The sequence below is a fragment of the Arabidopsis lyrata genome (assembly GCF_000004255.2).
Source record: "Arabidopsis lyrata subsp. lyrata unplaced genomic scaffold ARALYscaffold_6, whole genome shotgun sequence".
NCBI classification, from domain to species: Eukaryota; Viridiplantae; Streptophyta; class Magnoliopsida; order Brassicales; family Brassicaceae; genus Arabidopsis; species Arabidopsis lyrata.
Window position 1 is genome coordinate 14156976 of NW_003302550.1, and position 13676 is coordinate 14170651.

At 33.7% G+C, this 13676-nt stretch overlaps 1 pseudogene; it reads right to left on the minus strand.

The window, feature by feature from the left end:
* Positions 1–8327: 8327 nt before the first annotated feature.
* Positions 8328–12536, minus strand: LOC9310516 (annotated as a pseudogene).
* Between the last annotated feature and the right edge of the window lie 1140 nt (positions 12537–13676).

The window sequence follows — 13676 nt, forward strand, 5'->3', positions numbered from 1 at the left end:
TATTCGCGACTCCCGCACAAAACAGGCCCGGGAATAAATTGTATTATATCTGGATAAGTTTACAAATTATATGATAAACTCATATTTATCGTGTTAAATTATTTATTATATCATACAAAATATAACAAAATTACATATAATGTGTTAAATGAGAGACAAAAAATAATAGAGAGAAGAAAATTAAATGAGAAACAAGAAATAATAAAAGACCGATAACATAATACTATTAGGTTAGCATGATAAAATAATATATATCGATAAGTTTATAAATATATCGTGTTAAATCATATTGTATCGCGATAAGTTTATAATTTATGTAATAAATTTATATTAATCGTGGCAACTCATTTGTTATATCATATATAAATAACGAGTTACATATATTATAATGTTTGTGTGGATAACTATTCGATTAACATATTAACAAGTATTTTATCCAAATCAGAAATCAAATAAGAGAAAGAAAAACCTGAAATAATCTACTGGGTTTTTTAATTTCCTCGTCACAACTCTCTTTACCGTCTTTGGGATGCTTCAACTCTCTTGTTAATCGTTAAGTTATAACTTATCGTCCCCATTGATATTTCTCATGACGTGATATTCCACATATCATCTTCACCACCATCATCATTAATATCTTCCCCGCCACTGTTACGAGCTCACCCTGAAATTGGAAACACCACCACTTACAAACTACTTTTACCAGTAATTGAGATGTTTTGTTACCAGAATATTTTGGTTGAATCAATCTCAAAACTTTGAAAATCCCATTTATATCAATTGCGATGTTTTGTTACCAGAAAATTGTAAGTGAAGCCGTGGATGAAAATAAGCTACGTAACGGTCGGAGCTCCAATCATCTTCGTCGTCATCGCCTCTGTATTTAGTAAACCACCACCGTCAAAAGTGAATCAGACAATTCACCAATTTGCTTTTCCAGCAAGCTTTGATTTCAATATCTTTTATTCGATTTGATTTGATTTCTATATTGTCAGTGTTATTCTCGTGATCTAGTGTCGTCGGAAAAGTAAAATACCATCGGAAAAATAAATGAAAGAAGAAAAGAGAGGAGAGAAGTGGTAGGGGTAAAAGAGTCAAAACGATGTTGATAGTGACATTTGCACAGTGACCAATTGGTCCAACTAATTATCTGGTCGTCTGGGCATACAGAATGATAATACCCAATAAAAAATCATGCAAAATCATCAATTATTATTAAAAACAATTCATGCACTTTTTAGACAAATTTTGTCCAAGAGTTTGGAAGATGAATGATTTTCTTTTGTTTCTTTTGTTTGAATTAATTAATATGAAATACTATAAATAATTTTACTAGTGGCATATTTGTTTTTTGAATTTAATGTTAAATTATATATTTTTTTTTAAAATAAACTTTGCTATATCTATACTAGTATTTTCGCAACACTTTGGTGACGGTTGGGTAAAAATGCTTTTGGGTTAATCGGATATCTAACCCGTTTTCTAATCTCCTTCACAAAAAAATACTTGGATCGGGTTATATTTAACTCAACTCATACATCGGATATTCTATATTTAATAATTTAGATATTTAGAAGATTTGATTAAGATTTATAATTATGATTCTCTTATCATCTTTATTTGATTTGCTTTTAACTGTTTTGAATCATCAATACATAAAGTAAAAAAAAATCAATTTTTTTTTCTGCATATACTGTGATTCGAAATTTTAAAAACGGACATATATTATCCAATTGACGAAAATGTGTGTTCAACGTTCTACATAAATTAAAATATTTAGACAATGATTTAGAATCATATCATAAATAAGAACATTAATAAAATAAATGAGTTTTTTGGCCGGACGGATTTGGCGGGATGGGTTTTTGAATCAACAATAATAAAAAGATTAAAATATCATTAATCCGCCGCTTCAATACGGATTAAAACCTTATTTTTTTAATACCACAGATATTAGACATATTAAATCAATCTCATTTAGAAAAAATTGTATAAAACCAAAAATTGTCCCGTGATATAATATCATGTGGTCTTAGAGGATGATATGATTTGTAAACTTTTATATATAATAAATAATCATTAAATTTTAAAATAAAAACAAATCACGGGACGGGTTAAGAAATTACGGAACGGGTTATATTTCGGAAAAGATTTATATAGCGGACGAATTTGAATCAATATTTATATACCGCTTTAATACGGGTTAAATCTTCAGTTTATTAATAATTGTCTCGTGGACTCGTGGTATACCGTTACTTAATAACAATTGTAAACTATAACATAAATAAATATGTCATAAAGAGATATAATTTACAAAATATTTTTATACTAACTTTAAAATTAAATCATCATGCGGTACACCACGGGTTAAAATTTATAACTTCTACTATAACATTTTTATAACTTCTAACAAGAGTCTATCCTTTATCATTGTTTTGTTGCAAACCATGTTTGGATGCCATCAACGTATTTAAAGTCCCTTCCTCTTGTAATCGTGCTCATCGATTACAAACATTCTTGTCTATCAGTTTAACAAGCTTCTCCGTTGTTGAAGGCTGAGCTCTGTGTCTTCAGTTGTTCCTTTCTCCCCAAATAGAGTATATCGTGTTCTCGAAAGTATAACAATAAAAACTTTTGTACCTTGTCCAAATCTTTGTAGGCTAATAATGTCCTCACATCCTTCTAGTTTTGCGAGAATTTGTCTACTAAAATTCCTCTTAGGAGTTTTTCCCATACCGTAGTAGAATAAGGGTATACGAAAAATAAGTGATCACATGTCTCCATAGGATATGATCATAATAAGATTATTATAAGTGCAGTCTCCTTCAGAAACTTCACTGCCTAATTGTTTACTAAAACGTGTATATAAATTCATCTACATTCCACGTTTGAAAGCGGACGATTAGGGGTTAATATTTATAAAAAGAAATGATGGTATAATTGATGAAAACAGAAGACTATGGGGAGCTTAAGGTAATAGTTGTAAATCTATAACCAAAACTACATGTAATATGTATTTGTTTATGCCTTATTGGATTTAATAATAAATTTTCCAACGCTTTTTGGGTCAAATCCAAGTCAGACTGACGTGGAAAGAGGTATTTTAGTCAATATAAATTTTGATCTGCTTCGCAAGAATATATAAATAATAAAAAGTAATAGTCGTCGTTGTTTTCGTAACGTAACTTCATTTCATGGGTCCATTTAATATTCTCATTTGCATTTTTCCAAAGGAGAATCTATCCAAATTCAAGTTACATATTTCTAAGTGAAGTTAGATTAGAGAAATGTACTAAACTTTTCAGTTTTGGATAAGAATCTATCCAAATTCAAGTTGCATATTTTCGTGGGTCCTTTTATTTTTGCATATATTAGTGAAAAATTTACTTAGATGTTATAGAAAAATATGTTTATTATTAAAATATTATATATCTTTAAAAAATTACTCATATGTTTTGAGCATTTGTGTAATTACAATTAACATCCTTATTAGTATTTTTTTAATTAATAATTTTTAATTCTGTTTTAATTAAAAATAATAAATAAAAATTTGATTATTCATGTCATTAATCCACATCACCAATCTCACACTCTTCAAACTCACGTTATTTCTCTTCCTTTTTTTTTTTTGTCTCCAAATCCAAGAAAAACTTTTAGATCTAATATTCTGCAACTAACTTGGGTACAACATTGATAGAGATCTTCAAATTGCCGGATTGGACTGGATCTTTTTATACCTCACAGCCGCAACGCTTGCCATAGGGTCCCAAATCAAAAGCCTCGTCAGATCTACTCGCAACCTCGCTCACGAAAAAAGTCATCAAAAATAAAAACCCAAATCAAAGAGATCTATGGAATTCTACATGATTCGTTACGGGTTTGTGTTGAAATCAAGAATAGCTACTCTTTTACTTTGATTTTACATGTCTCTCGTTTAATCTTCCTCTCAATCGATCTATTTGGAGACATTTCTACTTCTATCTATGTTTTGATTCATACGGTTTAATCTTCCTCCTATGTATCTCTCAAACATATTTTTACGAATCTTAATTTGATTGTTGTTATTTGACCAATAAATTTCATATTGTCTTCTCCAAAAAAATGTTGCTTTCCGATCTGTATTATAAATCAGCCGTAAAGTGATATAACTCAGCCGTAACGTGATGTAACTCAGCCGTAACATATAATTTACACATCCTTTCGTCTTCCCTGAATGACAACACAGCAGTGACATGTAATTTACCGAACCTTTCGTCTTCCCTGAAGCATATAACTCAGCCGTAACATATAATTTACACCCATCTTTCATCTTCCCTGGAGAATATAACTCAGTCGTGACATGTAAATTTACCGAACCTTTCGTCTTCCCTTAAACATATAACTCAGCCGTAATGTAATTTTACCGAACCTTTCGTCGTCCCTGGAACATAGAACTCAGTCGTGACATGTAAATTGACCGAACCTTTCGTCTTTCCTTAAGCATATAACTCAGCCGTAATGTAATTTTACCGAACCTTTCGTCTTCCTAGAACATATAACTCAGCCATGACATGTAAATTGACCGAACTTTTCGTCTTCCCTTAAGCATATAACTCAGCCGTGACATGTAAATTTTCCGCGAAATAATAAGAGACGCAACATTTCGTCTAACTTTATCATCGAGCACCAACTTCACAAGTTTTTTGTGCGTTGTTTCCGCATCTATCTGCACAACTCTACACCCTCTTTCATCGGTGTTAAATACGTATTTGTGTTTCTATACCCAATTACCGGAACCGGATCAACCATATCGGGAGAAGGATGAAAGAAATTGAAGAAGAATGAGGAAGACGATGAGGAATTGGAAGTTCCGGTGATGTGAAAAACTCAGGTGAAGAAGACGAGTTGAAAAAATTTGGCTCTATTTTTTTGTCCTTTGATGATGATGACATGGAATGATGACATGGAATGTTGCATCAACGTCATTTTTTAATTGATGAAGTGGCAAGTAAGCCACCAAACGAAAATGTAAATCTGCTTAATTAAACCAGCCATCAAACAAAACTTTAACTCAGTCGCAACATGAATACTATTACAGTAATTAAAAAACAAAAAAACAGCAGCCAAATTCAGCCGTTTACTGTCGTACCTCAACCAAAAATATTTAACTCAGCCGTGTCGTTTAATAAGTCGGCCGTCATTGCATGCTATTCTAGTAATTAATCTTTCGCTACTAAGTCAGCCGTAATAAGGCCGAGTTTTCCGTTAATCCAGTTCATTACGGCTGATTTATGACACTCGAACATAAATCAGCCATAACGTCATCCCATAACTAAGCCATCTTTGATAACTCAGCCAGCCGGAGAAAGTTAAGTCAGCCGTATCGAAGCAATAACTCAGCCAAAAATTTGACAAATCAACCATCGGATGAAAACTCAGCCGTAACTTAGGCTGGGTTATGCTCATAAGTCAGCCATTTTTTCATAACTCATACAGATTTCAGTAAGTCAACCGTAACTCCAGGCTGGGTTATACTCGTAAGTCAGCCGTTTGCTCATAACTCAGCCATTTTTCTTAAATCAGCCGCAACATACCGTAACTCAGCCGTCACTGCCGCTATATCGCTTGACGGCTGAGTTCATTAATACACGTCAGCGATTTTTGACGTGGCGACACGGCTTTGCTGACGTGGCTTTACTGACGTGGCAGTGGCATTGTTTGTAATTACGTTTTTTCCTGTAACGTTTAACAGGGGCACGCTGGATATAAAAAATATATCCGAAATATGATAATAATAAAAAAAAAGATCTGTATGTTTCTGGTAATTTCATATAAAATGTTATATATTTGAGTAAAGTTTCCTATATTAGTACACTTGTACGAAACCTCTTTTCGAGAGAATATCATTTGCAATTTAAAAAGTGGGTGATGGTGGTTTTTAGAATAACAACACAATATAAGAAGTTCAACTCTATTTAGAAATAGTGATTTACGTTTTAAACGTTAGTATTTATCAACGGTTATAAATGAGAAGATTAATGATCAAAGGTCTAGAACTCTCTCGATTTATCAAAAACATATTTTTATGTTTGAGAATCCATCATTTTTTCCCTCAAAAACCATCTTCTTAATAACCCAAAAATATCAAGAACGTGAGCAAACACTTTATATTTTCTCTAAAAAATTACAAGACAATAAAAATTTCTATCAAAGTACGTCTGCCACGGACGTATCTCAAAACAGTTTTATACCATTAGTAGGAGGAATTTGTGGACTTTTCTACGTTAAGTGGTGTAGACAAATCTCAAACTATATAATTTCGTGTGAAATCTAAATCTTTCGTGTAAATGTTTTATGTTTATCTCTTTTTAAGAAACTAGTTCTACTTTTTGTGAATTTTTCAGTGTCGTTTATGGGTTGGTTATAACTTATATCTTCATGGGTTTGTTTTTTCTTTCTCGTATAATGCCGAAAGATTTGGAAAAAACATTGTCGAAAAAAAGATGTGCATGCAGCTCGGCCAGTGGGATCTGATAGTGGGATCTGATAGTGGGCCTAATGAAACGTGATGGCTCATTCATTTCGGATATATGGCATCATTTTCTAGCAACAACCATCCATGGCCACACATGAAAAATGTATATTTGGTTCATGTTATCAAAGAACAAATATTTGAATGTTATTCGCTCCACATTTTCTCGGACCACAATACTTGGATTATCTAAATAAAATTGAGTACAAATATTCATATATTTTGTGGCTATAGTTTATAATTTTATGCTAGGATTGGACATGCCATATTTTATATTCTTTTCTTGTTCAACAACTCTGATATTCACTTCACATGAAAATTTTGCGGTGAAAAAGTTTTGTCCTCTTTTTAATAATAAATTAAGATATATTTTGCAAAAAATGATGATAAAGATTAAAGAGACGTAACCTTCAGAAACATTATTAATATTTATATTATTATTAAAAAACATTATGGTGAAAAGATGTGATCATAAACAAATATATTAATTAATCATTATAATGAGTAGACGTACTTTTTCAAGTTTTTAAACACTTCTCAACATAATTATATAAATACATTCAACAAAACATTATGATAAAAATACGCAATACTTTAAATTGTGTTGTTAAAAAAAGATAACCCTCAGAAAAAATTAACATATAACCAAAATAATAGTTATTTAGGAAAAAATAAATAATAATATAGATAACAAAGTATATGCTAGATAGCGAAAAAATGCCAACAACCGTAAAATGAACAGATGCAACTTTAAAAAAAAAATATAACCATAAATTATATTTTATAGTTATTAAAAATGAACTGTTGTAACTTTTGAACAAATCAAAATCATAAAATTTATACTTTATAGTTAAAAATTGAACAGATGCAACTTTTCACAATTGTAAAATGAAAAAGTTTATTTGACGAACCGATTCAGCCACGGAACAGATGCAATTTTCTAAATAACAAAACCATAAAATTTATAATTTATAGTTAAAAATTAAATAGATGCAATTTTAAGAAAACACAACCATAAATTATATTTTATAATTATTAAAAAAACTTAACGAAAAAGTTACGACGATAAGATACAATAGTTCAAATATTTTATATTTAAAAACTAAACAGATGCAACTTTAAGAAAATACAAGTACACAACCACAAATTATATTTTATAGCTATTTAAAAAAAATAACGAAAGATTGCGACAAAAAGACATATATGTTCAGATTTTTTTATAGTTAAAAATTGAACAGATGCAATTTTAAAAAAAACAATAATATTTTATAGTTTAAAAAACAAACTTAACGAAAGATTGCGACGAAAATACATAACCGTTCAAATTTGCAAAACGTATTTATTGAGATTGCTATTATATATATAAACGAAATGTTGCAATAAAAAGACGCAACCGTTCAGATGTGCAAATGGTATTTATTGGAAACGACATAACCGTAAAAAAATAACCGATTAAAACGAAAATTGCGATAAAAAGACGCAACCAAAATAACTGATTTAAACGAAAGGTTGCGATAAAAAGACACAACCGTTCAGATGTGCAAATGGTATTTATTAGATTGCTATTATATATAGATTCAAGTTTACAATTTGGATGTGAAAATCAATCAAAGTCTTTGAGTTATTGCCGCAACCCTTTCTTCTGCTCATAATTATTTGTGACTTTAGACTAGTTAATTTGTTCGGTAGGTATCCGAAGTGGCATATTCTTTAATTTTCAAATACAAAGGGAAGCTTCTAGTAAAGTTAGAAAAAAAAAACTGCTGTAACATAGTCATAACAATATCTTGTATAACTTTTCCATATGCATGGAAAAGAGAATAAGAAACACTAAAGGTAGTAGCAAAATGCTGCATCATGTCTACGTGTACAATACTAGTGTCGAGTAGTTGTCTTGCTTTCGATATCTCTAATGACGTTTGCAAGTTGATTCAAATTTTTATCTAAGAAGGCGTCCATTCCAGCTTGAATGGTTTCTCTTGCTTCCCTTGAACCAGGATCATGACCAGATACAGCTATAACTGGTATATGCACCCCATAACTTTTCTCCACTTTCCTAATCTCTCTAGTTGCTTCATATCCATCCATATCTGGCATCTGTGCAGAACATTAATACATATTAGTCAACTATTTGTTATTGTGTTATGGAAGGTTAACCAATTAAACTTACTTGGCAGTCCATGAATATGTAGTCAAACGGAAGGTTATCTACTGAACCTTGTTCTTCTCTTCTTTGTGTAAGCCCTTCAGTGACTAATCTCAAAGCTTCTTTTCCATTGTCACATTGTTTGACCTCGGAGACTCCCATCTTCTTTAGCTTTCCTATTGCAACTTTACGTGTTAAAAAGTTATCATCGACCACAAGAACTCTCTTCTCTCTTAAGAACTCATCGTCACTCGGCTTGGAAGTTCCTTGCTCGTCCTCTAGGTTCCCAATAGGATTCCCACCTATACGCAGTAACTTGACCGAAGTCTCACTCTCTGAAGATGTTGGTGCCATTAACGTCTTGCCTAATTTTTTGTTAAACCTTAATGAGCTTAGTCCCTCTTCTTGGAATTTATGTTTTAGTGATCTCTCTGCAACAAAAGAATATCTCAGTGGTGATTCTCTTTGCAGCTCAGTTGGTGTTTCTCTTAGCAGAGTTCCTCCAAATTCAGGTAACATCTTCAAGACTTCCATAAGACGCGATCCGTGCAAGGGTCTAGAACAACTGATGTCCCCTCTTTCACTTACATGAGTGCTCGATTCGTTTAGCCAAACAACTTTACAGGTTATTCCATGGGCAAGCCGCTACGAAATTGTTTGACAGTATCGTACAGCTCAAAAAATGGTCCAGTTTTTGCATCAATCACCAGAAGGACAAGTGCAGGGAAACTGTTTCTTCTCCTTTTAGGAAGTTGGCTTCTTGAATCAATACCATCCATGCCAATCAATGGTAACTTCCTTGAGCTCGAACATGACAAGCTACACTCTGCTCTTCCCATGGAACTCTGAGGTGAAAATCCAAAAAGTCTCTCCAAGGCATAACTCAAATGCTCCCATTTCTCCACCACTGAAACTTTAATCCCAACATTCTTTATGTATTTCTCGGTAACTCTTCTGCGTTCTTCGCTTTTCAATAGGAGAACCACTCTAGACCATTCTTGCTTTGGACTTGAGCTAAGACAGTTGTTGAATTTAGGACTTAGGTTGCGTAGATTCATGCTACCTCCCAGTGAAGTGTTTATAGTCAGTCCGAGGTTTGGCGTGGATACGTAATCACCTCCTGCTTCGATGTCCTGTTTTACTTTCATGTTATTCATTGGAGGAGACTCTAATGTTGTCAATAAAACATTGAATTCGAAACATGTTCCTTTCTCTCCCATGGCCTTGTCGGTGATTCTTATCTCCCCTCCCATTAATCTTACCTAGAAAATAATAGAACAAAAATGAAAACCATTTAAATTTACTTGTGATGAGAATCAACGTTTTATGCTTTAGTAGCTTACCAAAGACTGTACAATGCCAAGCCCCAAACCAGTTCCTTGGTGTCCTGTTCCTCTTACTTGAATATAGTTTTCAAACACCGATTTACGCATCTCTATAGGTATCCCTTTACCTGTATCGTCCGCTTCAAACACAAACTCCATCGTGTTGGCATTGTTTCTTATGGAATTCGATATTTCTATTTCGTAAGTTGACGACTGGTCTTTATTCTTGCAGAACATACTCTTCAAAATCTTAGACACACCTTGAATGTCTGATGCCAGGACCACAGAGCTTTTGGAACCTGGCCTCTGAGCCCAAGCTCGGATCGAAATGTGCCCGTCCGTTGTGAACTTGACAGAATTACTGACAAGATTGTTCAGAATCTGCTTCAGTTTGCAACTATCCCCTCGCACATTCGTGAATTTGAATATCGAGCCATCGTGTGGGTCAAAAACTACATCAACCCCTTTCTTCATCGCAACAGGATGGTAAAAGTCGATGACGTCTTCAAGAAGTTTTGCCAAGTTGAAATCTTCTTCCACTAATTGCATCTTCCCGCTTTCGATTTTGCTCATGTCCAAAACAGAGTTGAGCAGAACTATTATTTTTTTAACAACATGACCAAGACTTTTCTGTTAGAGAGATAGTGAAGAAAACACATAAGAGAAAGCTAAAGAATCAAAGTCTTACCAACCAAATCCTTGGAGCAAACATTCACTTGCTTGAGAGTGGTGTCTACATTAGAGCCAGGCTTAACTTCATCACAACATATATCAATTAGACCTTTGATCCCAGCAAGGGCACCTCTAATATCGTGGCTAGCATTTGCAAACGCTTGACTCTTGTTCATGCTCTTTCTCTCAGCCTGTTGTGTTGCTTCCATTTGGTTTATCAGCGTTGCACGCATATGCATCTCTTTCCTTGTTGCTTGCATCATAAACCACACGAACCATAAAGGCCAACCCAAGCCAAGAAATATCGTAACCACAATAAGTTGATACATTGCCTTTTCCGCTTGGTGCCTGATGCGTGTTGCTCCTCCTTTGTTGGGAAACATCAGTGTGTATCTCTGGTGAAAAAAAGACCAAGCTAAGAACGAAATTGATGAGTTTTACTACATCTCAAAGATAAAAATGTTTCAGTATTTACCAGAGGAACGCCTGAAACTTCAAGAACAGAGCAAAAAGCTTGGAATGTTGATCTTTTGATCTCCACCTCGTAACCACTAGAACTGCAGTTATCAGGGATGCATTGAGACCAGACGGATTTCGATTCTCTACCGAAACAAATTGAGCCATTGGAGATGAAGAAAGAAGCATTCAATGAACCTTCGCGAACAAGCACCGTCCCATCCTTTGTCCACATGTAAAGCTCTTCGCCGTGTAGATTCAATCTGTTCAGAACATCGGTTAAAGTCTTAACCGGGAACCCTAGCGAAACAAGACCTTTCTTGCTGTACAAGCTAACTACGCTCTGAATTAGAGTCTCGCTATCTTCTCCTCCCAAACTCGTTCCTAGAAAGGCGGTAGTGTAATTATTACTCTGTGCTGCTTGGATCCAATATGTATGGGTTAAATCTAACGCCTTAGATTTTGTTGCGTTCCCGTTGAGACGACCGGTTAACTGATCAACGGTTTGAGTGTACCAAGTGTAGTCTCCACCACTTGAAGTCGACGAAGAATTGGCAAAAACAGCGACACTTGTGTTTGATTCTGCAATGTAAGAAAACAGGAGACCGTCCCTACTAATGTACGAAACTTGTGAGACTTGAGGGATCGTTGAATAAGCTTCAAACAACAATGGTGCGATCTGAAGAACAATAAACAACATAAAATTATAGTTAATGTTATAACTCAAACTAATCCTAAGATAATGTGATTATAAGAAAATGAATTGATGTAAAGTACTATTAACAACCTGTGTTTGAATCTCTGTGAAACCAGTGTCGTTGTTGGTGAGATAAGAATCTACCATTCTTGCTAAACCGATTGTAGATAAGTTCGTCTTGAGGTATGTAAATTTTCCAATGTTTTGAATCTCGGAAACTAGACTTGTCCGGAGATCTTCGGTAAATGAAGCAACGTCTTTCGCTACACTCTTCGTTGTTGTTCGCCAATTCGAAATCCATATGCACCCGAAAACAACCACCATAAATGCCTAAATCATTCAATAAATATACATGAACGGATGGTATAATCATATATACATTGGCAAATTTCGAAATCGATGTAGGTTTACAGTTTTTATTTTTATTTATTTTCTGTGAGAAACTGATTTTGGCTTGACAATGTTTGAGTTTTGCTATTTTGTTTTTCGAATTGGATGAAGAACAACATTTAATGAAAAAAACAAGCATCAACAAACTAAACCCTAGAACCCCATCCCGAGAAAAAAGAACAAAAAAAGAAAAATGAGAAAACTAGCTTATACTATCATCAAAAGACAAAAACGAGAAGAGTAGAATCATAGTAGAATTTAGAAGAAAGAAAGAAAAATTACCAGGATGCCAAAGACCACAATTAGACGTGAAGCCACAAGCTTTTTAACGTTCACCATCACTTCAGTAAATTTGTAGATACACAAAATGAAAAAAAAAAAAATCAAATTAATTAATATTGTATCTCTTGATCCCCTTATAACTTTGATTCGAAACAGGGCCGGCCCAAGAGAAAATGATGCCTAAAGCAAAAAAAAATGTTGGCCCATCATTAAATACAATTAAAAAAAATTTCTATAAAAAGTACACTGAGTAGGTTCGAACTCAGCAGATCTAAGAAGAGACTGAAGGTGATAACCACTCTACCACAATAAATATCTGTAAAATGATGCCCTTAAATCGTTTTATAGATATCTGATGCCTAAAGCCCATGTTTTACGGGCTTTAGCCTTGGGCCGGCCCTGATTCGAAAGATCAAGACTCGTCAAGAATGGCAGGATTACCTAGAGCGGCGATGGTTTTCAGAAGAACAGATTTCTGTCTTGATTAGTACTTGAAGGGAGAAGCTCTTGCAAAGGAAGCCATGGGAACAAAATCACCACTTCACTTTGGTTTATGCAAACTAGGTGATTGCCCGCGCGCATGCGCGGGAAGAATGTTGTATAAATGGTAAAATCATGTGAAATAAGGGATTGTTTAGGTGTTACTTGGTAGTGTAAGAAAAAATGGTAAATTGTTTAGGATTTAGTGTGGTAAAATTATGGAAAATGATGAAATTTAAAAAATTCAATAATATTATAAATGCTAAAAAATAATAATAAATCATCTTTTAAAATCATTCACCAACAAAATAAGAAATCAACGAACATCATCACTCCATGACATTCTCCTTCCGTGTGATGATTGGTACTTGGTCATTTTCAGGATTCCTGACATCCGATTAAGAACACCATAAACAGTGAATGTCCAGTCGCCAACTTTAGAGTTTTGATTGTAAACGGAAAAAAAAAATACTTACCAACAAAGCATCTCGTCGGTAATACTGAGATCCGGATTCAACATAATCCTCGTACTTCCGGTAACATTGGTACATCTCCACCTATGTTCCTGTGATAGTTCTAATTTCACAAACTTGATAATACATATCACTGTGTTACGTGAACGATGCTTCCATAAGTCATAGAACTCGACTACAAGATCACCCGTTAAACGACACTCTAGATGGATACACCTAATTTTAAGATTTGAAGAAGTCATAT